At 42.3% G+C, this 27,228-nt stretch overlaps 1 pseudogene; it reads left to right on the top strand.

Annotated features, from left to right (window-relative positions):
* The window catches only part of LOC126024121 (probable sodium-coupled neutral amino acid transporter 6), a 115,762-nt pseudogene that overhangs the window by 68,356 nt on the left and 20,178 nt on the right, over nt 1-27,228 (top strand).

Below are 27,228 nucleotides of genomic sequence, written 5' to 3'. Positions count from 1 at the left end.
CACCCTACTTTCTGGCTCCTGATACCTTATTCTTGAATGCCCCAGAATTAGTGAGGTGCTCACCCTTTCTTTTCTTTTCTTTTTTTTGGGGGGGGGGCACACCTGGTGACATTCAGGGGTTTCTTCTGGCTATGCAATCAGAAATCTCTCCTGTCTAGGGGGACCATATGGGATGCCAGGGGATAGAACCGCAGTCCATCCTAGGCTAGTGTGAGCAAGGTAGAAGAAGCCTTACTGCTTGTGCCACTGCTCCAGCCCTGGTGCTCACCCTTTCATTATGTCCCAACAGTCTTCAGAGAGGGCAGGTCAAACAAGCTCATCAGTCCCCAGAAAGTCTTGGTCAATAGTTCTGGGGAAGCCAGGGGCTATCCTAGTCCTCTCTTTTCCCCAGCCTGGTTTCTGTTGTGAGGAAGAATTACTGACTCACACCCCTCTCCTACCTAATCTCTCTGCCCAGGAGGGGTGCTAGACAATCACCCTTATATGCAAATGATAACTTTTTTTTAATATAATTTTTATTTTGATCATAGTGGCTTACATATTGTTGACAATAATATTTTAGGTACATTATGAGTTAGAGTCAAAGGTCTGCTCCTATTGTTCTAAAGTGGCATTACATTAGACTGTTTTGTGCTTACATAACTGGTCTGCATGCATATCTGAGGGGAAAAGAAGTCACCAGAACAAAACCTTCCCGACATTTCTATAATTAACAACCCATGGCAGAGTAAATTGCAACAACTCTTTGAATGTGATTCCATCTTATTAAAGAACTTTCTTCCTTTTGCCCCATTCCCCACTTTCACCCTCTTCAAGATGCTATTCCAATTCTTTTCCCCAACTTTACCTTTCTCCTTCTGATATCTCCTCTGAGTTATCCCAGTCACCCCTCTCTACTTTCTATTCCCCACATTCTGCACTGCTGCTGCTGCTGCTGCTGCGTGTGTGTGTGTGTGTGTGTGTGTGTGTGTGTATGTGTGTGTGTGTGTGTGTGTGTGGGAGGTTTGGTTTGGGGGTTTGGAGGGTGGGGTTATGTTAACTCCTAGCTCAGCACTCAGGTAGCCAGGGTCCAATGGGGTCAGAATCTTCCAGAAGGCCTGTCATTTCTACGAGGGCAGGGCAGGGCAGCAAGCCTGGCTCCTCATCAGGACCAGGATGGGGTGGGCGTGGGGTGTGTGTCATGCAGATGAGGTGCCTCAGGGAAAAGGCTCTCACAGCAGCTTGCCAGTTCCCACAGAGGCTGGGACTTCCTGTCCTCTTCCAGGCATTGGAAGTTCCTTGTCAGCCTCTCCCACATCTAATATTTCTTCTGGCTTGTTACACTTGCAGACTGGGTTTATTCACCCAGGCTGGCTTGTTTCTTCAGGATTGATTGAGTGTGTCAGGCTGGCTCATTTCTCTGATTAGCATCTTAACAGCAGAGTTTGGCCAGTGGGCAGCCTTTCTTCCTACTGAATGAAAAGCTCATCATCCTTGTTATTTTTTCTGCAGGTCAATTAGCATCCGGTTGCTATCACAGCCACTAAAGTCACAGATGCTTGATAGCAGAGCTCTCTCCTCTCTTCTATCCCCCCTACCCCCAGTGCTGCTGTCAGGGGATCAAACCCCATGGCCTCACACATTCAAGGCTCTACTGCTGAATTGGCCCTTTCAAGATACTTTTTATTTATCCTGGTGTTGTTTCATTTTGATATTTGGGGGAAGTAATCTGACTCTCTCCCATCCTTTAATTAAAATCGTCTTTCTTCTTCTTCTTCTTCTTCTTCTTCTTCTTCTTCTTCTTCTTCTTCTTCTTCTTCTTCTTCTTCTTCTTCTTCTTCTTCTTCTTCTTCTTCTTCTTCTTCTTCTTCTTCTTCTTCTTCTTCCTCTTCCTCTTCTTTCTCCTCCTCCTCCTTCTTCCTCCACATCCTGCAGTGCTTTGGGATTACAGAGATCACTCCTGGAGGGGTTGAGGAACAATATGAAGTAATAAGAATTAACCCAAGTCTGCTGCATGCGAAGCAAATGCCCTATCTGTAGTACTATCTCTTCGGGTTCCTCAGAGACCACTTTTGGCAGTTCTCAGGGAACCATATGTGGTGTTAAGTATTAACTAGAGTTAACTTCAGCAATGTGACTTAATCCTTATACTCTCTGCCTCTTCACTTTAAAAATTTTTTTTTACCTTGTGGCAATTTTTATTTAGGCACCGCAATTTAGCATACTATTAATAGTAATGCTGCAGGCATACGGTGTTCCAACACAATACCATCATGCCAGGATTCCTCCACCACTGTTTCTAGGTACCTTCTACCCCATTACATCCCACTTCTCAGCAAGTTCAGTTCTGTATGTTGTTTGTTTGTGTGTTTTTGGACTACATACCAATTTAACAGAATGGACAGCCAACAACAACAGGAGCTTACTAAGCCTTCTGCCATTGTATTGATGACTTCACTAGGGATACAATAAATTTCTCAATTGTACTTGCTACTATATTTTTGTTTGTTTGTTTGTGTTTGGCCACACCTGGTGATGCTAAAGGGTTACTCCTGGCTATGCACTCAAAAATCGCTCCTGGCTTAGGGGACCATATGAGACGCCTGAGGATCGAACTGCAATGCAGACGCCTTACCGCTCCACGCCACCACTCTGGCCCCTTCTTTCTTTCTTTCTTTCTTTCTTTCTTTCTTTCTTTCTTTCTTTCTTTCTTTCTTTCTTTCTTTCTTTCTTTCTTTCTCTTTCTTTCTTTCTTTCTTTCTTTCTTTCTTTCTTTCTTTCTTTCTTTCTTTCTTTCTTTCTTTCTTTCTTTCTTTCTTTCTTTCTTTCTTTCTTTCTTTCTTTCTTTCTTTCTTTCTTTCTTTCTTTCTTTCTTTCTTTCTTTTTTTAACTTTATTCTCATTCTTTTTTATTTCTATTTTTTTAAATAACTTTTCTTTCACTTTTTTTTGTTTGTTTGTTTTGGTTTTGGTTTTGGTTTTTGGGTCACACCTGGCGCTGCTCAGGGGTGACTCCTGGCTGTCTGCTCAGAAATAGCTCCTGGCAGGCACGGGGGACCATATGGGACACCGGGATTCAAACCAACCACCTTTGGTCCTGGGTCGGCTGTTTGCAAGGCAAACACCGCTGTGCTATCTCTCCAGGCCCACTTTTCTTTCACTTATCTGGAAACAAATACAAATGTATTAAGCTCAACTATGTTAACTATGTGATGCATTTTCTTTAAATAAATTTAAAAAATATAACACACACTTAGGTAATTCAGCCTCTTGTGATCTCACATGGTTGAATATTAAGAGAAAATTGTTACCATACATGAACAATGATGACCTTGAACTGCAGCCATGAACACCATTTGCTCTGTTCCCTGAGCATGCAGGTTATAAGAAAGAAAAGTTTGGTGTCAGGCTATCCAAACCCCAGGGCACTTGCTAATATTGACTCATCAATGGGAAGCAAAGGAGGCATCATGTTCAATGCATATGGTAAGGCACTTAACAGGTGTGAAGAGGTCTCCAGAGATTGGCTTCCCTGTAGACTTGATTTAGGAACAAAGCAGCAACTTACAGTAAGGTACAGCAGGGAACTAACATTTCATTGTATTTGTAGATAGATCAATTTGTAGGCAGTCAAGGCTGTTGGAGAATGGTCATGGTGGTGCAGGGAAAGTTAAAGAGACATTGTTATTTATTTATTTTTTGCTTTGTTTTGGGGAAGGGCACACTTAGAGGATCACATGATGTTAGGAATTAAATCAGGCCTTCCTTCTGCATGCAAAGCATGTGCTCTAGTTCATTGAGCTATCTCTGCTCCAGAAAAACTTATATCTAAAAAAAAAAACTTATATTTTTGGCTAGCAATATTCAAAGCTTACTCTTGACTCTGTGCTTAGGGGCTACTTTGGCATGGCTTGAATGACTATATATGATGCCAGGGATTGAACCTGACTTGGCCACATGAAATCGCAAGCACCTTATTCCCCAATACTATCTCTCTGGCCTGCAGGGAAACTTATTTTTGTTTGTTTGTTTTTGTTTTTGGGCCACACCCTGAGGTGCTCAGGGTTACTCCTGGCTATCTGCTCAGAAATTGCTCCTGGCAGGCACGGGGGACCATATGGGACACCGGGATTCGAACCAACCACCTTAGGTCCTGGATCGGCTGCTTGCAAGGCAAACATCGCTGAGAGCTATCTCTCCGGCCCAGGAAAACATTTTTGCCTTGAAGTTTGTGATATCCTAGTGGGTACTCATCAAACTTGCCTGACTTTCCACTTCTTCCCTGATTAAATGAAGCACATTGATTTTTATCTATTTCTTTCTTTCTTTCTTTCTTTCTTTCTTTCTTTCTTTCTTTCTTTCTTTCTTTCTTTCTTTCTTTCTTTCTTTCTTTCTTTCTTTCTTTCTTTCTTTCTTTCTTTCTTTCTTTCTTTCTTTCTTTCTTTCTTTCTTTCTTTCTTTCTTTCTTTCTTTCTTTCTTTCTTTCTTTCTTTCTCTTTCTTTTCTTTCTTTCTCTTTCTTTCTTTCTTTTCCTTCCTTCCTTCCTTCTCTTTCTTTCTTTCTTTCTTTCTTTCTTTCTTTCTTTCTTTCTTTATTTCTTTCTTTCTTTCTTTCTTTCTTTCTGTCTGTCTGTCTGTCTGTCTGTCTGTCTGTCTTTCTGTCTGTCTGTCTGTCTGTCTTTCTTTCTTTCTTTCTTTCTTTCTTTCTTTCTTTCTTTCTTTCTTTCTTTCTTTCTTTCTTTCTTTCTTTCTTTCTTTCTTTCTTTCTTTCTTTCTTCTTTCTTTTTTCTTTCTTCTTTCTTTCTTTCTTCTTTTTTCCTTCCTTCCTTCCTTCCTTCCTTCCTTCCTTCCTTCCTTCCTTCCTTCCTTCCTTCCTTCCTTCCTTCCTTCCTTCCTTCCTTCCTTCCTTCCTTCCTTCCTTCCTTCCTTCCTTCCTTCCTTCCTTCCTTCCTTCTTCCTTCCTTCCTTCTTCCTTCCTTCCTTCCTTCCTTCCTTCCTTCCTTCCTTCCTTCCTTCCTTCCTTCCTTCCTTCTTCCTTCCTTCCTTCCTTCCTTCCTTCCTTCCTTCCTTCCTTCCTTCCTTCCTTCCTTCCTTCCTTCCTTCCTTCCTTCCTTCCTTCCTTCCTTCCTTCCTTCCTTCCTTCCTTCCTTCCTTCCTGTGTGTGTGTGTGTGTGGTTTTTGGGTCACACCGGCAGTGCTCAGGGGTTATTCCAGACTCCAGGCTCAGAAATTGCTCCTGGCAGGCACAGGGGACCATATGGGATGCCGAGATTCGAACCGATGACCTCCTGCATGAAAGACAAATGCCTTACCTCCATGCTATCTCTCTGGCCCCTCTATTTATTTCTTATTTGCCTTTGTGCTCATATTGCTTCTTCATAAATATGGGGTATAATTTATAACATGTACTCTCTCCTTGTGTTTGTTTTAAATCTTCAAAGTCCTACAGTTGCTGGGCTATCTTAATGACCAGTGTCTTACAGAATCAGAAGATGGTTTGCAAGACTTAAAACAGCATTTCTTACCATTTTGGATGCTACTTTGCTCTTTGCCTTGGTGGTTTTCCAAACAGGCGGGTATCAACCCATTGGTCTGCAGGAAACTGTTGCAGATGTGAGAAGATGAAGAAAGTGTGAAGCCCCACCCTGGGCTGTGAGGGAAGGTGCTACTCCACCCCTGGCTCACCCCCTGGCTGTAGACTGGTTGGCTTGGAAGTAGCCTGACCCACCCACTTCAGGGCCTGAGGTCACTATTCTTTGAGTCCAGGCCAGGGGCACAGTAAAACACTCATTTTGTTCATATTTGTTCACACTCTAATTCAGGAGTTCTGTTCCCCATGAATAATGGACTAAAGGCCAGCACCCACTACTTAAAAAAAGTCCATTTTTTTCTATATTTGCAATGGGAATGCATGGAGGTGGAAAGGAATCCAATGTAGTGTGGGATGACTCAGAGCAGTAGGATTAACTTGTGGCCCTGCTCAGGCTGCTGGACTGGGGAACTACTATCTGCTCCAGTTTTTGGTCCAAAGTCCTTTCTTTGCGGCAGAAGATAATTTAGGCAACCTCCAAATCATTAGTATATCTAGCAGAAAATATTCAGATCTGAATTGGATGGTGCCTTTCTCCCTCACTCACTTGAGAACTTTATGTTGTTGTTGTTTATTTTCTCCCTGGGGCCACATCTGTCAGTGTTCAGGGATTACTTCTATTTCCATGCTCAGGGATCACTCCTGGTGTGCTTAGGGGACCATAGGTGGTGCTGTGAATCAAACGTAGTTCAGCAATATGGGAAGCAAGCTCTCTACCCACTGTACTATCTCTCTGTCCTGCATTTGGGATCTTTAAAGAGATATTTAAGCTAAAGGAAGGCCATACAATTATTAGAGAGGGTCCTAACCCAATACCATTGGTCTGTCAGAGAAGCATAAGGACATAAAAGCCCCTGGAAGAAAGAACATGAAGAAAGATTGGGAGAACGTGCCCTTTGCCAGCCAACGAGGAGACCTTAGAAAAATCCTGTTTCTTGGACTCTTAAGAACTGGAGGAAGCAATCTTCTGTTGTCTAAATTATAGGTACTTAAAATTTTCCCACTTGCAACTCCTTTTGCCTAAGACATTTTAATTTGATGCTAAGCCAAGTATATTGGTACATAGAATAGGTATATAACAAATCACGCATTTACTGATAGTAAATAATAAAGATATTTATTTTACAATGACTCCCATATTCATGTAGGAGTGGTGACCCTGTTTAAGAAGCTAGAGTCTCAGTTCCCCTTGTTGGCATTTTTTACATCAGCCCTAGTAAACTAATAAATTGAGTTTAATGCTTATTATTCTCCTGGCAACTATGAGCATTTCAACCAGCTCCAGTGTTCTGCATAATTTTTCTTTTGCAACCATTAGCAAACTTAGCAAAACTTTCAAAGGACTCGCTCCTTCTCAATAATCAAGTTCTACTATAGAGTTGATATCCACCTTTCATGTTTTTTTATTTGTTTGTTTTTGTCTCATAACTGATGATGGTCAGGACTGATTCTGGATTCAGAAATCAATCCTAGAAGCTCAGTGGACCATCTGAGGTGGCAGGGATCAAACTCAGGTCAGCTACATGTAACACAAGCACCCTCCCCACTGTAGAATCACTTTGGCCCCTGAATTATTTTTTTATTAAAAATTATAGTTTAGGGGCCAGAGAGATAGCATGGAGGTAGGACATTTGCCTTGCATGCAGAAGGACAGTGGTTCGAATTCCCGGCATCCCACATGGTCCCTAAGCCTGCCAGGAGCGATTTCTGAGTGTAGAGCCAGGAGTAACCCCTGAGCACAGCCAGGTGTGACCCAAAAACCAAAAAATAAAATAAAAATAAATAAAAATTATAGTTTAGGTAATATGGTTACAATAGTGTTAAAGTTTATGGTATTAATGTGTGAACTTACCACACCCAAGCACCATCAAAATGCCTATGATCCTCTATCACTGTTCCTGTGTTACCTGTGACCCAATCTTTATTTTCCTCCTCCTCCTACTCTTTGCTAATAAGTTTTGTAATTCAAGGTTAAGGGTTTGTCATTGTTTGTTACTGTCTATTTTCTTATTTTGTCTTTATACCACAGAGGAATGAGGTCATCTGGTTTCATTGTTCTTTTCCTTATGACTTACTTTGCTGTGACTTACTTGGCTCAGTTGGGCAAGTGGGTGAATTGCCTTTTCTTTCAACAAAGGCAATGGTTGAGGTCACAACATAGGTTCTTTGAAACTGGATGACCAAGGAGATGCAAATTGGACTAACAACATGGACTAACAAGCAGCCAACCTGTCAGCCAGGCACTGAGAACCTGTGTCTTTTGTGCAGAAGAGCTCAGCCTACAGTTTAAGTGGTGTCTGGATTGTCCTTTACTTTTCTCCACATGTAGGCTGCTCCATCCTACTGCCTTAGTCTGAATAGTTCCTTACTTGTTAGAGAAGGTACTGCCTCTATGTTTTATGACACTCATGTACGCCTCATGTAGCTATCTATTTTCCTGAGAGGTCCCCAGAAGCTTCACCTTTTATTGTGTACCTTTCTTTAGTTTTCTATTTAGTTCAGCATAACTTCATGGTTTTAGATATTTCCTATATATTCAAATCCAAGAGGATACACAGTGTTACATGCAAAAGAACTACATGATCCAGTCCTAGGTTTCAGGATGCTTATAGTTTCCAGGGAAGAAAAAGGCTCATATTGAATAATCATGAAAAAGTCAAGAAGAAAGAGTAGGGCCCGGAGAGATAGCACAGCAGTGTTTGCCTTGCAAGCAGCCGATCCAGGACCTAAGGTGGTTGGTTCGAATCCCGGTGTCCCATATGGTCCCCCGTGCCTGCCAGGAGCTATTTCTGAGCAGATAGCCAGGAGTAATCCCTGAGCACCGCTGGGTGTGACCCAAAAACACACACACAAAAAAACAAAAAAACAAAAAACAAAAACAAAAAAAGAAGAAAGAGTAATGATCTCTGTCAGGCTAAACAGTGGCTCCAATTTGTGTATGGTTGTTAGTGAGCCTGGCACTAGTGAGGAAGGAGTTCACTCAGCAAGGACTGTAATTTTCAGGATGGACTTAAGAGAGAAGCTGTGAGCTTTATTCTGGTCTTAGGATTTTCAAGTGCTACTATATGCATTGTTGAGAACTCCTTTAAGGTTAAGCTCTTGCAGAGTCCTGATTGACTATTCCTCAAAATATTGAACAGAAACGGGTTTTCTAGTGAGGCCTTTAATCCATTTTTTGAATTGGACTTGGGTACAGCGTGAGATAGGGATCTAAATTCCTTTATTTCTCGGTCTGTGGCTAACCAGATAGCCTAGCACCCATTTGTTGAAGAAACTCTCCTCGCTCCATTTCAGACACTTCGCTCTTTATCAGATGTTAACTGTCCATACATTTGAAGCTTTATTTCTGGGCTCTCGATTCTATTCCATTGATTTGAGATTTAGTCTTTGTTCCACTATCATGCAATTTTGATTACTATAGCTTTGTAGCAGAGATTAAAGTCTGGGAATCAAATGCTTTCTATTTTCTTTTCATTTTCTCAGAATTGTTTGGAGATTTATGGTTCCATACAAATTTTAGAGTATTTATGTTCTTTAAGACTGTCATCGGAACTTTGATGGCAGCATTGCATCTATAAATGACTTTGGGAACTATGATCATTTAATTTTTTGTTATTATTGTTTTAGACCACTCCTGGTGGTGTTCAAGACCATATGAGAAGCCAGGTATTGAACCTGGGTTGGCCTGTGCAAGGCAAGTGCCCTATCCACTGTGCTATTGCTCTGGCCCATGATCATTTGATTTATTAAACAACAACAACAACTATTATTATTATTATTATTATTATTACTTTTGTTTTGAGGCCACACCCGGTGATGCTCAGGCGTTACTCCTGGCTATGCACTCAGAAATCGCTCCTGGCTTGGGGGGGGGACACTAGGGATCAAACCAAGGTCTGTCCTGGGTGAGCCACATGCAAGGCAAATGCCCTACCACAGTGCTACAGATCTGGCCCCTAAAATTATTTTTATGAAGGCACTCCTATTGACAAAGTTACTCATAGTTGTGTTTCAGGCATACAGAGTGCTAGCACCAATCATACCTCCGGTGTCAACTTCCTTACACTAGTGTCCCAGGTAAACTTCTATTTCTCAGTCTGCCTCCTTGTCAGACAATTTTTAAATTTGATTGTTGTAGTTTGAATTTCAAGCTTTTGGTGTTGCTGAGCTATCTGTTGTGCTATATCTATTGCTAATATATAGGTTTACCACCCCTTTATGTTACCGATATATTCAAGGCCTTTGACCCTTGAGCCTGCTATCTCCTGTTTACCTTTTCATGGGGGTAACCCTTGATTTTATTCCTTCTTTGAATTCCTTCCTCTATTCTGAGGTTAAGTTTGATTTGGCATCTCCCTTTAATACACTGCATTCTCTTGTTCAGTTATTCTATATACCAAAGATAAGTGAGATTACCCTGTGTTCTTCTGACTTATGTCATATAATTTGAAATCCTTCAGTTCCAGGCAAGAAAGAGAATTTCATGATTTAATCATTTCTTGCAGCATAGCATTTCATTGTGTATATATTTACCACATATTCATAATCTACTCATCTGTCATTGGAGTCCTAGATTGAGTCCATCTTAGCTATTATATTAAAAACTGCATTAAATAGTGGTGTGTATTATGTCCTTTTGAATAAAGATGTATATGTCCTGGAGTAAATACCCAGAAGTGGAGTAGCTGGTTCATATGTCAGCTCAATTCTTTTTTGGGGGGCCATACACAGCAGTACTCAAGGGTTATTGCTGGCTCCCCATTCATAAATCACTTGTGGCAGTCTTGGGGAACAATATGTGGTGCCAGGGATTAAACTTGGGTCAGCCACATGCAAGGCAAATGCCCTTCCTGCTCTGCTATCACTCTAGCCTGGTAGCTCAATCCTTACTTTACTGAGAAATATCTATTCTTTTTATAAGGGTTGAGCCAGATAACATTCCCATCAGTAGTGTATGAGAGTTCCATTTTCACCACATCTCTGCCAACACAGATTGTTTTCAGGTTTTTTTTTTTAATTATATGTGCCATTCTTACTGGTGTGAGATGTTATCTTATTGTCTTTTTGACTTGGATTTCCCCAATAAGTGATAAGGAGCACTTTTGAATGTGCCAGTTGACCACAATGACATTGATCCTCCAACCCACAAGCAAGGAATGAAAAGTAGAAATAAACAAATGAGACTAAATGAAATTCAAAAACTTTAGCATTACAAAAGATATGAAACTAAAAATGAAAAGACTACTGATTGTGAGAAAATATTTGCATACCATAATCCAACAAAGGGTTAATATCTAGCACGCACAAAGCACTATCAGAGCTCAGTAACAACAACAAAAATAACAACAGCAGAAACCACATCAAGAAATGGGGAGAGTTGGACTGGAGCCCTGGTGCAAGAGGTAAGGCATCTATCTGCCTTGCTGCGCTAGCCTAGGATGGACCAAGGTTCGTTCCCGGGCATCCTATACGGTCTCCCAAGCCAGGAGTGATTTCTGAGTACATAGTCAGGAGTAACCCCTGAGCATCACCAGGTGTGGCCCAAAAACCAAAAAAAAAAGGGAGGGGTAGGGGGGAGAGGAGATAGACAATGCTCTTTTTTTTGTTGTCGTTTTGTTTTTTGGACCACACCCTGTGACGCTAGAGGTACGGCATTTGCCTCGCAAGCACTAGCCTGTGCTTGCAGAGCCTGTGGCTCTGCGCTCAGAAATTTCTTCTGGCTTAGGGGACCATATGGGATGCCAGGGGATCAAACTGCAGTCTGTCCTAGGTCAGCTGCGTGCAAGCAAACGCCCTACTGCTGCGCCACTGCTCTGGCCCCTGCACACTGTTCTTAAGGGCATAGAGATAGTCAACAGGCACATGAGAAGCTGGAGTGATAGTAAGTGTGTAGGAAGCTTGCTTTGCACATAGCCTATCTGAATTCAATCTCCATCACCCTGAGCCCACCAGGAATGATCCCTGAGCATACAGCCAGGAATAATCCCAAGCACCACTAGATGTGGCTTCAAAAAATCAAAGACAAAACAATAATAACAATGAATAAACAGGCACACAAAAAAATTCTCACAGAGAAATACATATCAAAAAGCATTGAGGATCGTCTATATGAAAAATACCAAACAAAAAGTGTTGACAGAGATATGGTGAAAAGGGAACTCTCATTCATTATTGGTACAACTGATGCTTGGTTCAGTTCTCTGCAAAAAAACTTTGGAGACAGACCTCTTTTTTTTTTTTTTTGTTTTTGTTTCTTGTTTTTGGGCCACACCCATTGACCTTCAGGGGTTACTCCTAGCTATGCACTCAGAAATCACTCCTGGCTTGGGGGAACCATATGGAACTCTGGGGGATCTAACCGTGATCAGTCCTAGGCTAGTGCTTGCAAGGCAGATGCCGTACCTCTAGCGCCACCGCTCCGGCCCTGGGGTCTGGCCTCTTAACATATTATGAATAGTACATCCACATGATGCTATGATTCAACTCCTGGGAAACTACCTCAAGAAGATAAAACATTAATTCTAAAAGATATGCGCAAGCCTATTTACAATAGCTGAGATCTGGAGATAACCCAAGTGCTCAATAGTATATGAGCAAGCAGATAAAAAAAAATTGTGGCATACACACTGGATTACTATTTAGCTATGACAAAAGATGAAATTTTGCAGTTTTCTGCAACCTAGATGAAAATGTAGGGTATCATGTTGAGTGAAGTGAATCAGAAAGTAAAAGAAAAATATTGGAGATCTTTCTCATATGGGGCACATAAAGAAACAAAGGAATTAGACAACACCCAATGCAAACAAGCCTGGAGACAAGATGAATAGAAGTGGGTGCTGAAGGTGTGATGGGGTGAGAAGGGACCATGGACAACAGAGTTAAAGAGATTGGTGTCATACTCTGCGACTATAAAATAATGACATCAGTATTATAAATTATGATGCCTCAGTCTACAAATAAATGGTTCTATGTATCAGGGGTCTCAAACACCTTTTACCTGCGGGCCGCAGGAGGCAAAGTGGGGGTGATCCTTGAGTGCAAAGTCAGTAGTAAGTCTTGAACATTGGGGGGTGTGACCCAAACAACTAAAACAAAACAAAACAAAAAAAGATTTCTCTAAGGCAGGGCCACAAAATGTTGTACGGAGGGCCGTTTGCGGCCTGCGGGCTGCAAGTTTGAGACCCCCTGAATATGTAGGCATTTCAGACCTAAGAGGATAGAGGAGTTTTTTTTTTTTTTTTGGTTTTTGGGTCACACCGGGCAGCACTCAGGGATTAATTACTCCTGGCTCTACACTCAGAGATCACTCCTGGCAGGTTCGGGTGACCATATGGGATGCAGAGATTCGAACCATCACCCTTCTGCGTGCAAGGCAAATGCCTTACCTCCATGCTGTCTCTCCGGCCCCTAGAAGAAAATTTATTTATTTATTTATTTATTTTTGGTTTTTGGGTCACACATGGCAGCACTCAGGGGTTACTCCTGGCTCTATGCTCAGAAATTGCCCCTGGCAGGCACAGAGAACCATATGGGATGCTGGAATTTGAACCACCGACCTTCTGCATGAAAGGTAAATGCCTTACCTCCATGCTATCTCTCTGGCCCCCTAGAAGAGAATTTTTATGACTGATAGAAGTGAGGTGATGGGTTGAGAAGAGGTAAGAATTAGTAGACAGAAAGGGGCAGAGATGGAACATGGACTTAGAAGACAGCCTGTTTAATTTGGATGGTGTGAGATGGTTTCCAAATAAACAGCCTCTCCTTTCTCCCTTGCCTGCTTCTTCACTTTCCAGATCCTGATGTCATGGCTAAGTGCAGATGCAGTTATGTGGCTTTTCCTTTCCGCTCAACAGCCCTCTCCTTCCCCGCTCCCTGCCTTCCAGCTAAAGTACCATTTTCTTGGCAACTGAAATGGGGTGCCCTGCCCATGGAGAGGATGAGTGATGGAGTTTGCTGTCAGCCTAATGGACAGCTGCATGCTATGGCACGAGATGGCCACTGGGAAAATGGTGTGGGGGTGGTTCCTGTGAGAAGGTGGGACTTGGGATTCCCAGAGAACCCTCATCTAGAATATGAATATGGGTGTAGACTTTCATCCTTCCCGAATCAGCCAGGATCAATACTCATTGCAACATTCATTTCCACCCCCTGGGCCAGGGATACCTTTGTCCTGGAGTTCATGTAATGCGAGATTTGAGGTCTGAAGGTTCAAAGAAAGAGCTGTAAGATGGGATAATAGCTCACATCAAGTGATTACAGAAAACTCAAAGTTGGATGAAAGTGAATGCCTTTTATTTCTTTTTATTTTATATCTTTTTTGGGGGTTGGGGTCATAACAGGTGGGCTTGGGGATCACTTTTGGTAGGGCTCAGGGGACCATATGATATTTCCTATTTCCTGGTACCTGCCATATGTAGAAGCTAGGGCTCCAGTAGTGAATATTTAGTGTCCTGGACCCCATGAAACAGACATGGATGCACCTACCTATATGTAATGAATGAATTAACAAGGTTATGCTAGATGGTAATAAAGGTTTTAAGGACATCTTTGTTGGGGGCTTTGCAACAGGGAAGTATTCTAAGGATGTTGAATGTAGAGATTAGGAGGATTGATTCTTCATGTTTACCTGTGCAGGCACTAGTCTCCAGGGCAGAACAGGTTGTCTCTGGCTGAAACAATACTATGATTGAACTCGGATCAGCTGCATGCAAGGCAAGCAATTTACCCTCTGTAGCATCTCTCCAGCCAACATTTTCCTTTTTATGTGGACAGAATAACCTATTTTTAGGAGCACACCTATGGTAGCTTTACAATTTAAAAAAATCAAGAGATGGGACTGAAGAGATAGCACAGTGGAAGTGCATTTGTCTTGCACACAGCTAATTCAAACAGAAGTGGTCGAATTCTGGCATCCCATATGGTCCCCGGTGCCTGCCAGGAGCGACTTCTGAGTGCAGAGCCAGGAGTAACCCCTGAGTGTGGCTGGGTATGACCCAAAAACAAACAAACAAACAAACAAACAAACAAAAAAAGAAGAAAAGAAAAGAAAAAAAAAGTTGGGTCGAAGAGATAGCATGGAGGTAAGGCACTTGACTTGCATGCAGAAGGTCAGTGGTTTGAATCCCAGCATCCCCATATGGTCCCCCGAGCCTGCCAGGAGTGATTTTGGAACATAGAGCCAGAAATAACCCCTGAGAGCTGCTGGGTGTGACCCCCCCCCCAAAAAAAAAAGTCATCAAAAGGAGGCTAGAGCTAGCGCCACTGCTCTGGCTCCTCAGAATGGTCATTTTTTGGGAGAGTCACACTCGGTGGTGCTCAGGGCTTACTCCTGGCTCTATGCTTAGAAATCGCTCCTGGCAGGCTCGGGGGACCATATGGGATGCCGGGATTCAAACCATCATCCTTCTGCATGCAAGGCAAATGCCCTACCTCCATGCTATCTGTCTGGCCCCCAGAATGGTCATTTTTATTGAGTACAGAGACCATCTTCATGGGGGAGTAAGGACAGAGCAAGGACAGATAGCTCAGGTTATCCTGAGCCAGTCCCACCCAGTTTTACATGTAAGACAATCTGTTTTGGGGTAAAACCAAGTTGTAAACAAATAGATACAAAAAAACCATGGATAAACTTTGTTTTGGATAAAACCAAGGTGTAAACAAACAGATACAAAGAAACCAGGGATGATCTTTGTTTTGGGGAAAATAAGGTGTAATCTAATAGGATGGAAAGATATTACACTGTATGGTGCTTATCTTGCATGTGGCCAACCTGAGTTCTATACCTGGCATTCAGTATGGTCCTCTGACCTCTCACTGATCACTCAGGAGTGATCCTTGAGGAAAGAGCCAAGAGATAGCCCTGATCAGAGACAATTGTGTCACCCCCCCAAAAAAAATGTAAAGAAGAAACTTGGCCCCATACAACCACATCTGTCAACAAACTATGATGATCTGGAAACTGACAGGTTGACTGTATGGCTTTCCCACTGATGTTAAAAGAGGGCACAACCTTTTTTGTCTTGCTGGTAGCTAATACAGTTCAAATTTGGAAAGTAGATCATAGGAAGGCTATTTCCTGGTACCTGCCATATGCACTGTTGTAGAAACTGGGGTTCCAGAAGTGAATATTTAATGTCTTGAACCCTATGAAATAGACATGCAGGCACTTACCTATATGTAATGATTAAATTAATGAGGTTATGCTAGATGGTTATGAAGGTTTTAAGGACATCTTTGTTGGGGGCTTTGTCACAATAAAGTCTTTTAAGGATGTTGAACATAGAGACTAGATCTGCTTTTTCATGCTTACCTGTGCAGGCACAAGTCTTCAGGGCAAAGATGCCAGCTATGAGACATTTTTGTCTCCAGAACATCTGAGGCACAGTGTCACTAAGTGTGGAAGAATCTTGGAAGATCCTTTTCACTCTTCCTGGAATCGTGTTAACAGTGTCTATATCCTGAAGGGCCTCCTTGTTATAAAAATTGTTTTCATCTAACTTGACACTCTCCACTCTCTCCCTTGCACAGGTCTCTGCTCTATTAGAAGGCTTCAAAATGTATAAAGTCCTTGGGACATGTTTACTAGTCCAATATAAATATGTCCCCTTTTTAATCCCTCCACCGAGAAGTGTATCTTTGTAAACTTACACCAGCCCATGTCTGGGATCCAGAAGAGCAAAACTGGCCACGTTATTAAAATTGGATTTTTGTGGGGGGGTTGGTTTTTGGGTCACACCTGGCAGTGCTCAGGGGCTACTCTTGGCTCTGCACTCAGAAATCTCTCCTGGCAGGCTTGGGGGACCATATGGGATGCCGGGATTCGAACCACCGTCTGTCCTGGGTCAGCTGCATGCAAGGCAAACACCCAACCGCTGTGCTATTTCTCCAGTCCCTAAAGTTGAATTTTTAACCAAATAGAAAGTTAGGAAGCTGGGGCCGGGCGGTGGCGCTGGAGGTAAGGTACCTGCCTTGCCTGCGCTAGCCTAGGACAGACCGTGGTTCGATCCCCCGGCATCCCATATGGTCCCCCAAGAAGCCAGGAGCAACTTCTGAGCGCATAGCCAGGAGTAACCCCTGAGCGTCACAGGGTGTGGCCCAAAAAAACCAAAAAAAAAAAAAAAAAAAAAAAAAAAAGAAAGTTAGGAAGCTGACTCTTCAGAGCTTTGGGTGAGCGAGATGTCAGGGAAACCCTAGTTCTCTGGCCTTTATTAGCTACGTGAAACCAAGGTTGTTTCCTTTTTTTCTGTTTGTTTGTTTGTTTTTGTTTTTTGTTTTTGTTTGTTTGTTTGTTTGTTTTTGTTTTTTGTTTTTGATCACACACCGGCAGCGCTCAGGGGTTACTCTTGGCTCTACACTCAGAAATCGCTCCTGGCAGGCTCAGGGGACCATATGGGATGCTGGGATTCAAACCACCAATCTTCTGATTGCAAGACAAACGCCTTACCTCCATGCTATCTCTTGGGCCCCAAAGTTGTTTCCTTATCTGTCGAATGGGTTGACTTACAGTTTGTGTGGGGTGGGGTTAAAGGAGGATATAATTGACTTCCCTATGCAATGGTAATATTTTATAACAATACTTCATGACAACAAATGACAATAACAATAGTAGCATAGATAGTGTTTACTGTCCAAGCTTTGCCTGCTCAATGGATATACAGGTAGGTGTTCATCTGCTTCACTCACAACCTGAGGCATTGCTGGGATGTCTCTTCATTGAAGAGAAGAATGAAATCCAGTGAGGTAACTTCTTAATCTGAGATGACATAGAAGATGCAGACGGGAGGAGTACTCTAATCCCTCCTGTACCCAAGATGGCTTTCCTCACCTTTGGAGACTGGCAGCAGTTCTCCTGTGAGAACTATGTTCTTCAATTGACACTGTTGTTCATAACCAATAAATGACACCTGAAGGGGATTCTATCCTATCTGGCTGAAAAATTGAGATGGAAACAGAAACAAATTCTCCTGTTAATAAGGAGAACCTTGTCTGTCGGGAGCCTACCTTTCTCAGAGGGAGATCTTAACACGGTGGTAGAATAGCTTTCTTTTGGCATTTTGGCATTTTGGCATTTCTTTTGGGTTTGTGGAGAAAGCAGCCCACAGATTCCATGCTCTCATTCTGAGTGGCCAAAATCTACCTCTGGCCTCAAGTACAACCCAAGTTAGCTTTATCTTCTCAAACAGACAACTCCTTAAAAAAATTTTTTTTCGGGGTTCACACTTTGCTCAGGGCTTATTCCTGTCTTTGTGCTCAGGGATCACTCCTGGTGGGCCTTGGGATGACATATGGATGCTGGACATGGACCTGATGGGCATATGAATGCTGAACCCATTGCCTGCTGTGCTATTATTCTCTGGCCTCTCAAAAAGTGACAAGTTCGAGAGCATAAAAACCGGCTAACCTTTGCAAAAGCTGGCTCCCTATGTGTGACACCAGGCGGGGAAAATCCGCGAGTGTACACCGGCCCAGTGGGGCTCAGCTGTGAAAGACTGTGAGTGTGACCTGTCTATGTCTGTCTACTGTCCTCTTGCGTGAAACTCTTGCGAGTGGGGCAAAAAGAGCCTCCAGAAACCTCTCTCGCCCAGACGCCATTTTCAGGGAGGGACTTCAGAGCATAAAAACCGGCTAACCTTTGCAAAAGCTGGCTCCCTGTGTGTGACACCAGGCGGGGAAAATCCGCGAAAGTACACCGGCCCAGTGGGGCTCAGCTGTGAAAGACTGTGAGTGTGACCTGTCTATGTCTGTCTACTGTCCTCTTGCGTGAAACTCTTGCGAGTGGGGCAAAAAGAGCCTCCAGAAACCTCGCTCGCCCAGACGCCATTTTCAGGGAGGGACTTCAGAGCATAAAAACCGGCTAACCTTTGCAAAAGCTGGCTCCCTGTGTGTGACACCAGGCGGGGAAAATCCGCGAGCGAATGTACACCGGCCCAGTGGGGCTCAGCTGTGAAAGACTGTGAGTGTGACCTGTCTATGTCTGTCTACTGTCCTCTTGCGTGAAACTCTTGCGAGTGGGGCAAAAAGAGCCTCCAGAAACCTCGCTCGCCCAGACGCCATTTTCAGGGAGGGACTTCAGAGCATAAAAACCGGCTAACCTTTGCAAAAGCTGGCTCCCTGTGTGTGACACCAGGCGGGGAAAATCCGCGAAAGTACACCGGCCCAGTGGGGCTCAGCTGTGAAAGACTGTGAGTGTGACCTGTCTATGTCTGTCTACTGTCCTCTTGCGTGAAACTCTTGCGAGTGGGGCAAAAAGAGCCTCCAGAAACCTCGCTCGCCCAGACGCCATTTTCAGGGAGGGACTTCAGAGCATAAAAACCGGCTAACCTTTGCAAAAGCTGGCTCCCTGTGTGTGACACCAGGCGGGGAAAATCCGCAAAAGTACACCGGCCCAGTGGGGCTCAGCTGTGAAAGACTGTGAGTGTGACCTGTCTATGTCTGTCTACTGTCCTCTTGCGTGAAACTCTTGCGAGTGGGGCAAAAAGAGGCTCAGAGGAGCACGGCCGCTCCGCTTCGCTACGCAGCCGTGCACTCTTTCTAAAGAAAGAACTCCATTGCAACAAGAAGGAAAAATCACACTAAGAATGGCGCTATATCACAGAAGCAAACATTTCTCTCTGGACTGTCTTCTCTGTTGCATGCTCGGGCCTAAGATTTGACCCAGTGTGAGGCTTCATCCACGGAGGACTCCCCTCCCTTAGAGGCAAGTCAGCCCATCCAGAAAGGGAGGAGCCAGAGGAGTGTGCTGCCTACATCATATAGACAATGAATACCACTACAACACGTAGAAAAACCCACAATACAAGTGTGACAATGGGGAAACAACGCAGGCCAGCATCAGACATAGAGAATGAAGATGACAATTCTGAGGACCAGATAATGACTGAACAACTAATCAACCTCTCAGATAAGGACTTTAGACTAGCAATATGGAAGGTGCTCAACAGACTCCAAGAAACCATGGATCGAGTTGAACAGAACACTAATAAGAACCAAGAAAATATGAAGGCAGAAATGACAAAACTCCAAACTGAAATAACATGTCAACTAACAGGACTGAAAAAGTCAGTAAACGAAGTGAATGACAAAATGGATAAGCTCTGGGACAGGGTATCGGAAGCTGAGAATAGACTTGGTGCTGTGGAAGATGAGATACATAACAATTCCATACAGCAGGAGAGATTGGACAAAAAACTTAAAGCAAATGAGCAGACAATGGAAAAATTAGTCAAAGAATGGGAACAGACGAAAATAGAAGTCTATGATAAGATCAACAGAAACAACTTAAGAATCATTGGAGTCCCAGAGACCCAGGAAGAAAATTTCCAGGAAGAATCAATGGTCAAGAACATCATTAAAGAGAAACTCCCAGAGCTAAAGAATATATGTGATCAAATCCTGCATGCCCGAAGAGTACCAACCAAAAGAGACCCCAGAAAAACCACCCCAAGACACATCCTAGTCACAATGACAAATCCCACAGATAGAGACAGAATTCTGAAAACAGCAAGATCAAAAGGGGAAATCATGTTCAAGCAAGCTTCCCTGAGATTTACAGCAGACCTGTCACCAGAAACGCTCAATGCCAGAAAGCAGTGGTGGGATATTGTGACAAGACTGAATGAAATGAATGCTTCACCCAGAATACTATACCCAGCAAAACTCACTTTCCGGTTTGATGGAAGAATACATGGTTTCACAGACAAAAAACAGCTCAGAAACTTCACAGACACAAAACCAGTCTTAAGAGAAAAACTGAAAGACCTAATCTAAGACAAGACTACCCAAAAGACACACCAAATTTTGAAATAAAGATGGCGTTAAATCCCAGGACAATTCTTTCTCTCAACGTCAATGGACTAAATGCACCAGTTAAGAGACACAGAGTGGCTAAATGGATCAAAAAACTCAATCCAACCTTCTGCTGCCTACAAGAAACACACCTGAATAGTCAGAACAAACATAGACTCAAAATAAAAGGCTGGAGAAAAGTTATCCAAGCAAACAACACCCATAAAAAAGCTGGAGTGGCCATACTAATATCAGATAATGCAAACTTTATACTCAGGAAGGTTGTAAGGGACAAAGACGGACATTTTATATTAATCAAGGGGTACGTAGAGCAGGAAGAATTCACTCTCCTAAACATATATGCACCGAATGAGGGGCCAGCAAAATATTTAATACAACTGTTGACAAATCTGAAAAATAATATCAACAACAACACAATAATTGTGGGGGACCTTAACACGGCTTTGTCAACACTGGACAGGTCAACCAGACTGAAACCCAACAAGAATATACTAGACCTGAGGAGAGAAATGGAAGAAAGAGGCCTAGTGGATATATATAGGACACTCCATCCCCAGAAACCTGGATACACATTCTTCTCCAATGTACATGGGACATTCTCCAGGATAGACTACATGCTGGCACATAAAACATACCTCCATAAGATCAAGAGGATAGAAATTTTGCAGACTACCTTCGCTGACCACAAGGCTCTGAAATTATTTGTGAACTCCAAAGGGACTCAGAAGAAACACTTTAACACCTGGAAGTTAAACAGCCTCATGCTCAATAACCAGTGGGTCCGAGATGAAATCAAGGAGGAAATCAAAAGGTTCCTGGAAACAAATGACAATAAAGACACAAACTCTCAGAACTTATGGGACACAGCAAAAGCAGTACTGAGAGGAAAATTTATAGCTTTGCAAGCACACATCAGGAAGGAAGAAGGAGCTTACCTGAGTAGCTTAATGACACAGCTAATAGAACTAGAAAATGCTCAACAAAAGGACCCAAGAATAGGAAGACAGAAGGAAATAACAAAGCTGAGAGCAGAAATCAACGAAGTGGAAACTCAAAAAACAATCCGAAAGATCAACGAAAGCAGAAGTTGGTTCTTTGAAAAAATAAACAAGATTGATAGACCACTGGCAAACCTAACAAAGAAAGAGAGAGAGAGAAACTTGATAACTCGTATCAGGAATGAAAAAGGAGAGATCACTACTGATATGACAGAGATTCAAAGGGTAATCAGAAACTACTTTGAAAAACTCTATGCCACTAAAATGAGAACCTGGAAGAAATGGATAAATTCTTGGACTCTTATAATCTTCCACGGTTGAAGGAAGAGGATGTAGCATATCTAAACACCCCCATCACCATTGATGAAATTAAAACAGTAATCAAATGTCTGCCGAAAAACAAAAGCCCAGGTCCAGATGGATTCACTAATGAATTCTATCAAACTTTCCAAGAGGAACTACTGCCAATCTTGGCAAGACTCTTTCATGAAATTGAACAAACAGAAACACTTCCAAATAGCTTTTATGAAGCCAACATCACCTTGATACCTAAACCAGACAGAGACGCTACCAAAAAAGAAAATTACAGACCAATATCACTGATGAATGCAGATGCAAAGATCCTCAACAAAATCCTGGCAAATAGGATTCAATGCCTCGTTAAGAAGATCATCCACTACGATCAAGTAGGTTTCATCCCAGGAATGCAAGGCTGGTTTAACATCCGTAAATCTATCAACATAATACACAACATCAATAACAAGAAAAATAAAAACCACATGATCATATCAATAGATGCAGAGAAAGCATTTGATAAGGTCCAACACCCATTCTTGATCAAAACTCTCAGCAAGATGGGAATGGAGGGAACCTTTCTCAATATAGTGAAGGCCATCTACCACAAGCCAGTGGCAAATATTATCCTCAATGGAGAAAAACTGAAAGCCTTCCCTCTAAATTCTGGCACAAGACAAGGCTGTCCTCTCTCACCACTCCTATTCAACATAGCACTGGAAGTACTTGCTATAGCGATTAGGCAAGAAAAGGATATCAAGGGAATCCAGATAGGAAAGGAAGAAGTCAAGCTCTCACTGTTTGCAGATGACATGATACTCTACCTAGAAAACCCTAAAGACTCTATCAAAAAGCTTCTAGAAACAATAGACTCATATAGCAAGGTGGCAGGCTACAAAATTAACACACAAAAATCAATGGCCTTTCTATATACCAATAGTAATAAGGATGAAATGGACATTAAGAAAACAACCCCATTCACAATAGTACCACACAAACTCAAATATCTTGGAATCAACTTGACTAAATATGTGAAGGACCTATACAAAGAAAACTATAAAACTCTGCTCCAAGAAATAAGAGAGGACACACGGAAATGGAAACACATACCCTGCTCATGGATTGGCAGGATTAACATCATCAAAATGTCAATACTCCCCAAGGCATTATACAGATTTAATGCCATCCCTCTAAAGATACCCATGACATTCTTCAAAGAAGTGGATCAGACACTTTTGAAATTCATTTGGAACAATAAACACCCTCGAATAGCTAAAGCAATCATTGGGAAAAAGAATATGGGAGGAATTACTTTTCCCAACTTTAAACTGTACTACAAAGCAACAGTTATCAAAACAGCATGGTATTGGAATAAGGATAGGTCCTCAGATCAGTGGAATAGGCTTGAATACTCAGAAAATGTTCCCCAGAGATACAACCATCTAATTTTTTGATAAAGGAGCAGGAAATCCTAAATGGAGCAGGGAAAGCCTCTTCAACAAGTGGTGTTGGCACAATTGGATAGCCACTTGCAAAAAATTAAACTTAGACCCCCAGCTAACATCATGTACAAAGGTAAAATCCAAATGGATTAAAGACCTCGATATCAGCCCCAAAACCATAAGATATATAGAACAGCACATAGGCAAAACACTCCAGGACATTACAGGCATCTTCAAGGAGGAAACTGCACTCTCCAAGCAAGTGAAGGCAGAGATTAACAGATGGGAATATATTAAGCTGAGAAGCTTCTGCACCTCAAAGGAAATAGTGCCCAGGATACAAGAGCCACCCACTGAGTGGGAGAAACTATTCACCCAATACCCATCAGATAAGGGGCTAATCTCCAAAATATACAAGGCACTGACAGAACTTTACAAGAAAAAAACATCTAACCCCATCAAAAAATGGGGAGAAGAAATGAACAGACACTTTGACAAAGAAGAAATACGCATGGCCAAAAGACACATGAAAAAATGTTCCACATCACTAATCATCAGGGAGATGCAAATCAAAACAACGATGAGATACCACCTCACACCCCAGAGAATGGCACACATCACAAAGAATGAGAATAAACAGTGTTGGCGGGGATGTGGAGAGAAAGGAACTCTTATCCACTGCTGGTGGGAATGCTGTCTAGTTCAACCTTTATGGAAAGCGATATGGAGATTCCTCCAAAAACTGGAAATCGAGCTCCCATACGATCCAGCTATACCACTCCTAGGAATATACCCTAGGAACACAAAAATACAATACAAAAACCCCTTCCTTACACCTATATTCATTGCAGCTCTATTTACCATAGCAAGACTCTGGAAACAACCAAGATGCCCTTCAACAGACGAATGGCTAAAGAAACTGTGGTACATATACACAATGGAATATTATGCAGCTGTCAGGAGAGATGAAGTCATGAAATTTTCCTATACATGGATGTACATGGAATCTATTATGCTGAGTGAAATAAGTCAGAGAGAGAGAAAACGCAGAATGGTCTCACTCATCTATGGGTTTTAAGAAAAATGAAAGACACCCTTGTAATAATAATTTTCAGACACAAAAGAGAAAAGAGCTGGAAGTTCCAGCTCACCTCAGGAAGCTCACCACAAAGAGTGATGAGTTTAGTTAGAGAAATAACTACATTTTGAACTGTCCTAATATTGAGAATGTATGAGGGAAATGTAGAGCCTGTTTAGGGTACAGGCGGGGGTTGGGTGGGGAGGAGGGAGATTTGGGACTTGGGTGATGGGAATGTTGCACTGGTGATGGGTGGTGTTCCTTTTATGACTGAAACCCAAACACAATCATGTATGTAATCAAGGTGTTTAAATAAAAAAAAATCAAAAAAAAAAAAGTGACAAGTTCTTGATCACCTCCTATATTATTGAAAAGACTTGAGAAACAGGTGGCAATTTTTACTTGCCCATTTATTAATTTATGGGCAGCATATACTTTTCATTTAGTGTGCATAGCATCATCCTTTATGTCACTGCTTTATCTGCAAGTTTATTGTTCTAAACATGTTTCAGAGCTTGTAGCTTTAGTCCAGAGGCAGAAAGTTAAGTAAATTAGCATAAAAACCCCAGCTAGTCCTAGAACCTTTATTTGTGCTAGAGGCCCCTGTCAGTGAGAAGCCTCTACATAGAGTGATAATCTTTTCTTTTTTTTATTTTTATTTTGGGGGGGCACACCTGGCATTGCTCAGGGGTTACTCCGGCTGTCTGCTCAGAAATAGCTCCTGGCAGGCACGGGGGACCATATGGGATGCTGGGATTTGAACCAACCACCTTAGGTCCTGGGTCTGCTGCTTGCAAGGCAAACGCCACTATGCTATCTTTCCGGCTCCTCTTTTTTTTTTTTTTTTTCTAATTCAACCATCTCATTTTATTGAGCTATTATAATTTATATATTTTTTTCTTTTGCCACACCCAACAGTGCTCAGGGATTACTCCTGGCTCTGTGCCAGGAATTACCCCTGGCTCACTCAGAAGATCAAATGGGGTGTTGGGGCATCAAACCTAGGTAGACTACATGCAAAGCAAATGTACAAAGCAAATACAGCAAATCTACTGTATTATTGCTCTAGTTCCCAACAGCCATAATTTATAATACTGTCAATGGTATACATAATTCTAACATCACATCCATCACAAAAATGCTCACTTCCCTCCACCAATGTCCTAGAGAAATCTCCCCACAGCCATCCTTTCCCCTCTAAGTAGCAACTCTTCAGTTCTATTGCCTTTGACTATTTGTTGTTCCCTTATTATGTTTCTTTATATTCTACCTATGAAAGTCACTCCTTCAGACTGGCTTCATCACCATTATACCTTCTAGTTATATCCATATGGTTAATTGCATGATTTCACCTCTACTTATAGTTGAGTAATATTTCATTTTGTGTAGATGTACCATAGATTTTTATTTTACATTATCAACTCATCTATTCTTGGTCACTTTTTTCCAGATTTGCCTATTGTAAATAGTGTTGCAATGTTTGCAAATGTCTTTCCAAAACACTGTTTTTGAGCCCTTGATGCTGAGAAGGAAGTTGTTGGGTCCTAGAAAAGCTCAATCTTAGTTTTTAAAGTTTCAAGATTATTTTCCAAAAAGGTTGAATCAGCAGAGATTGAGGGTTCCTTTCCCCACATCCACTCCATCACATTCTTTGTGATGTGTGGCAGCCTATGTGGTGTGAGGTGATAGCTAGTTATTGCTATGATTTGCATTTTCATGATATAATATGAGAAAGAATATTTTTCCATATACCCATTGACCATATATCTACTTTAAGAAAGTGTCTATCCTCTCTTCTTCCTATTTTTTGATGGGGTTCTTTTGTGTTGCTAAGTTTTATAAGTGTTCTATATACTTTACATATAAACCTTTGTTGAATAAATGATGGACAAGTATTTTATTCCCAGTCTATGAAGTGAAATAACTACATTTAAAAAGAATTTGGTTGGGTCAGAGAGATAGCATAGCAGATAGGGAGGGCACTTGCCTTTCATTCAGGCCAGCTGATCCAGGGTACTTCCTGGGATCCCTTATGTTTCTCTAAGCCCTTCCAGGAGTGATCCCTGAGCACAGAGCCAGGAGTTAGCCTTAAACATCATCTTGAGTTGCCCTCATTACCTCTCCAAAAGTGTGCAGTGATAGTAGATACGGTACTAGAGAGATAGTAGAGGAGAGAGAGTTAGGGTTAGTGGGTTAGGGTTAGTTAGGGTTAGTATTAGGGGTTAGGGTTAGGGTTATGGATAGGGTAAGAGTTAGGGTTAGGGAGAGAGAGACAGAGAGAGAAAGACAGAGAGAGAGAGAGAGAGAGAGAGAGAGAGAGAGAGAGAGAGAGAGAAGAGAAACACATTCAAGGGAGAGCACAGGTTTCTCTAAAGTTGGAGAGAACCCTGGTACACATCCTCCACTGAAAGTCTGAAAGCATGAAAGTTCACATCTCAAGAAGGGAAATTTGGGCCCGGAGAGATAGCACAGCGGCGTTTGCCTTGCAAGCAGCTGATCCAGGACCAAAGGTGGTTGGTTCGAATCCCGGTGTCCCATATGTTCCCCCGTGCCTGCTAGGAGCTATTTCTGAGCAGACAGCCAGGAGTCACCCCTGAGCAACGCCGGGTGTGACCCCCCCCCCAAAAAAAAAAAGAAGGGAAATTTGAGCAACATGTGCTCAGTCAACATGTACTCAGGGGCCCGGAGAGATAGCACAGTGGCATTTGCCTTGCAAGCAGCCGATCCAGAACCAAAGGTGGTTGGTTCGAATCCCGGTGTCCCATATGGTCCCCCGTGCCTGCCAGGAGCTATTTCTGAGCAGACAGCCAGGAGTAACCCCTGAGCACCACCGGGTGTGACCCAAAAAACAAAAAAACAAAAAAAAACATGTACTCAGGTAACATATGTGTCCAAGTGCAGTGACTTTTATGAAAGAGTCCAATGTGGGGTGGGGGTTGAGGCATTGATTTACAGTGGAGAAACCCGACGAACACTACCTCAGCCAGATGATCCAGTTTGGCGTTCACAGTAACAAGTCATGCTGTGAGTATGTACTCTTAACA

This window comes from Suncus etruscus, chromosome 12 (assembly GCF_024139225.1).
Source record: "Suncus etruscus isolate mSunEtr1 chromosome 12, mSunEtr1.pri.cur, whole genome shotgun sequence".
Lineage (NCBI taxonomy): Eukaryota > Metazoa > Chordata > Mammalia > Eulipotyphla > Soricidae > Suncus > Suncus etruscus.
This window is presented reverse-complemented; position numbering and strand designations above follow the sequence as displayed.